This window comes from Bos mutus, chromosome 29 (assembly GCF_027580195.1).
Source record: "Bos mutus isolate GX-2022 chromosome 29, NWIPB_WYAK_1.1, whole genome shotgun sequence".
NCBI lineage: Eukaryota > Metazoa > Chordata > Mammalia > Artiodactyla > Bovidae > Bos > Bos mutus.
The window spans coordinates 23,691,387-23,695,956 of record NC_091645.1 but is presented as its reverse complement, the minus strand read 5'-3'; positions in this window follow the sequence as shown (position 1 = coordinate 23,695,956).

Genomic DNA, 4,570 nt, shown 5'->3' with positions numbered 1-4,570 from the left:
TCAGCTTCCCACTGGGAATTTCCACATGTAAATAATATGCCTGATTGAAACTGCAAACCTAGACCTCTGTGCATGGCTAAGCCTAGGATTGCTTCTCTCCAACCTAAGACTCATGTCAGGGAAGATGGATTTTCCCCTCATGAAATGTTCTAATGAATTATGTAAATAGAGATAAACACCTTATAGGACTGACCTCTGCCACAGAATTTGACATCCTCCTGCCCTGGCCAAACCAAGTGGAAAATTGGATTTAAAGGAAAAGGATCAAGACTTCATGGCAACCCAAATGCTTGTTGTGTCTGGGTTCTCGCCTCCACAAATCAACACAACCCCACCAAAAGAAATTACCACAGATGTGACAAAGAATGGGCATGACAGTTGGGGTCCAGTTCAAGTCATCAGGAGATTCCTATCTTAGAAGCCACTTATTAGGGTTTCAGCAACCATCATTAGTTTTTCTAAAAGGACACCCTACAAGAAGAGCAGGAGCCGTGAGTTTAAAACCCAGTTCTGCCTCTTATTAACTGTGGGAATTTTAAGAAAGCTTACTTAAAAGCTTTCTGAGCATGCATTTCCCCATCTTTAAGGATAATAATAGGATTTACATACTATGTGGCTTTGAGAATTAGAGAATACATGTTGCACAGTGCCTGACTGAGACTGATTGCTCAAGAAATGGGTTCTGTTCTTATCATTATTGGCCTCAAATAAAAGGTTGATTCTATTTAAGGGTGAATATAAATTGGGTTTTAGACTCTGATTTTTTTTTTTTTTTTTCACATGACTTGAGACCCTCTTTGGTCTTAAAGTTATATTGATTTAAGATTGTACAAAATTAAACTAGTTTTTAAAATTACTTATCTGACACTTATTAGCAATGTAATTTGGAGAAGGCAATGGCACCCCACTCCAGTACTCTTGCCTGGAAAATCCCCTGGACAGAGGAGCCTGGTAGGCTGCAGTCTATGGGGTCACTCAGAGTTGGACACGACTGAGCGACTTCACTTTCACTTTTCACTTTCATGCATTGGAGAAGGAAATGGCAACCCACTCCAGTATTCTTGCCTGGAGAGTCCCAGGGACAGGGGAGCCTGGTGGGCTGCCGTCTATGGGGTCGCACAGAGTCGGACACGACTGAAGCGACTTAGCAGCAGCAGCAGCAGCAGCAGCAATGTAATTTGGAGCAAATCATACCTTCACTTGGTCTTAGTTTCCCTGTTGGTTTAAATTAAATAGTTGAAGCTAAAACTATAAAATTCCTAGAAGAAAACAATGGAGTAAATTTTCATGATCTTGGATTAGGCAATGATTTCTTAGATATGACAAAAAGTGTGTAAGTGATAAAAGAGAAATTGGGACTATATCTGAATTGAAAATTTTGTGCTTCAAAGGACACCATCAAGAAAATAAAAGAGTAGTCGTCCGTCAACGGACATTTGGTTGTTTCTACTTTTTGGCTATTATGAATATTGCTGCTGTGAATATTCATGTACAAGATTCTGTGTGGACGTACGTCTTCATTTCTCTTAGGTACCAGGATTGGAACTGCTAGGGCTTATAGTAACTCTACGTTCATCCTTTGAGGAACTTCCAAACTTTTCCAAAAGTGGCTGAGACATTTTACTTAACACTTGCAATGTATGAATGTCCCAATTTCTCCACATCATCACCAACACTTGTTATTGTCTTTTTTATTGCGATTCATGGGGTCGCAAAGAGTCGGACACGACTGAGTGACTGAACTGAACCGAACCGATGGGTATAAAGTGACAATGACTCTTGAAAGCATTAGGCTAAGTGAAGAAGTCAGTGACAAAAAACTACATATTATATGATTCTATTTTTATCAAGTGTTCAGAATAGGCAAATCTATAGGGACAGAAGTAGATGGGTGGTTGCCCAGGGCTGGGGGCTGGTGAGGAGAGGAACTAGAAAATGACTGCTCCCAGGTACCATTTTTGTGGGGTGGTGTGATGAAAATGTTTCAAAATTAGATTATGGTAATAGTTGATCAACTCTGAAAATATACTAAAAACCACTGAATTGTACATTTAAAAAACTAAATGGTCTGGACATGATGATTCATTTGGATCTTGCCCAATTTAACATTTTCTGGATGAGAAGCACATCTTAGAATGGAGCCAGGCCCTACTGGAAAAGAATGACCCTGGCCATGTGAATGCATCAAGAAGGGAGAAGGGGTGGGTAACTTCACCTGCGTACATGACAGGATGCCACCTCTGTAAGCATTAGATAATTCACAAGCTAGCTGCCAAGTATACAAATTAGTGGTCACGTGATTGACAGTCACCAATGCTTCATGGTGACTAGACCATTCAGGTATGACCTAAATCAAATCCCTTATGATTATACAGTGGAAGTGAGAAATAGATTTAAGGGCCTAGATCTGATAGATAGAGTGCCTGATGAACAATGGAATGAGGTTCATGACATTGTACAGGGGACAGGGATCAAGACCATCCCCATGGAAAAGAAATGCAAAAATAGCAAAATGGCTGTCTGGGGAGGCCTTACAAATAGCTGTGAAAAGAAGAGAAGAGAAAAGCAAAGGAGAAAAGGAAAGATATAAACATCTGAATGCAGAGTTCCAAAGAATAGCAAGAAGAGATAAGAAAGCCTTCCTCAGAGTTCAATGCAAAGAAATAGAGGAAAACAACAGAATGGGAAAGACTAGAGATCTCTTCAAGAAAATTAGAGATACCAAGGGAACATTTCATGCAAAGATGGGCTCGATAAAGGACAGAAATGGTATGGACCTAACAGAAGCAGAAGATATTAAGAAGAGGTGGCAAGAATACACAGAAGAACTGTACAAAAAAGAGCTTCACGACCCAGATAATCACGATGATGTGATCACTTACCTAGAGTCAGACATCCTAGAATGTGAAGTCAAGTGGGCCTTAGGAAGCATCACTACGAACAAAGCTAGTGGAGGTGATGGAATTCCAGTTGAACTCTTTCAAATCCTGAAAGATGATGCTATGAAAGTGCTGCACTCAATATGCCAGCAAATTTGGAAAACTCAGCAGTGGCCACAGGACTGGAAAAGGTCAGTTTTCATTCCAACCCCAAATACAGGGGATTGGAATGCTTTATTGACTATGCCAAAGAATGCTCAAACTACTGCACAATTGCACTCATCTCACATGCTAGTAAAGTAATGCACAAAATTCTCCAAGCCAGGCTTCAGCAATACGTGAACTGTGAACTTCCTGATGTTCAAGCTGGTTTTAGAAAAGGCAGAGGAACCAGAGATCAAATTGCCAACATCCGCTGGAACATGGAAAAAGCAAGAGAGTTCCAGAAAAACATCTATTTCTGCTGTATCGACTATGCCAAAGCCTTTGACTGTGTGGATCACAATAAACTGTGGAAAATTCTGAAAGAGATGGGAATACCAGAACACCTGATCTGCCTCTTGAGAAATCTGTATGCAGGTCAGGAAGCGACAGTTAGAACTGGACATGGAAAAACAGACTGGTTCCAAATAGGAAAAGGAGTACGTCAAGGTTGTATATTGTCACCCTGCTTATTTAACTTATATGCAGAGTACATCAGGAGAAACGCTGGACTGGAAGAAACACAAGCTGGAATCAAGATTGCTGGAAGAAATATCAATAACCTCAGATATGCAGATGACACCACCCTTTGGGCAGAAAGTGAAGAGGAACTCAAAAGCCTCTTGATGAAAGTGAAAGAGGAGAGTGAAAAAGTTGGCTTAAAGCTCAACATTCAGAAAACGAAGATCATGGCATCCAGTCCCATCACTTCATGGGAAATAGATGGGGAAACAGTGGAAACAGTGTCAGACTTTATTTTTTTGGGCTCCAAAATCACTGCAGATAGTGACTGCAGCCATGAAATTAAAAGACGCTTACTCCTTGGAAGGAAAGTTATGACCAATCTAGACATCATATTAAAAAGCAGAGACGTTACTTTGCCAACAAAGGTCTGTATAGTCAAGGCTATGGTTTTTCCAGTGGTCATGTATGGATGTGAGAGTTGGACTGTGAAGAAAGCTAAGCGTCAAAGAACTGATGCTTTTGAACTGTGGTGTTGGAGAAGACTCTTGAGAGTCCCTTGGACTGCAAGGAGATCCAACCAGTCCATCCTAAAGGAGATCAGTCCTGGGTGTTCATTGGAAGGAATGATGCTGAAGCTGAAACTCCAATACTTTGGCCACTTGATGGAGCTGACTCATTTGAAAAGACCCTGATGCTGGGAAAGATTGAAGGCAGGAGGAGAAGGGGACGACAGAGGATGTGATGGTTGGATGGCATCACCGACTCAATGGCCATAGGTTTGGGTGGACTCCGGGAGTTGGTGATGGACAGGAAGGCCTGGCCTGCTGCGGTTCATGGGGTCCCAAAGAGTCAGACACGACTGAGCGACTGAAATGAACTGAAGCATTTTCTGGTCGCTCATATGGTAAAGAATCTGCCTGCAATGCTGGAGACCCAGGTTCAATCCCTGGGTTGGGAAGATCCCCTCGTGGAGGCATGGCAACCCACTCCAGTATTCTTGCCTGGAGACTCTGATGGACAGAGGA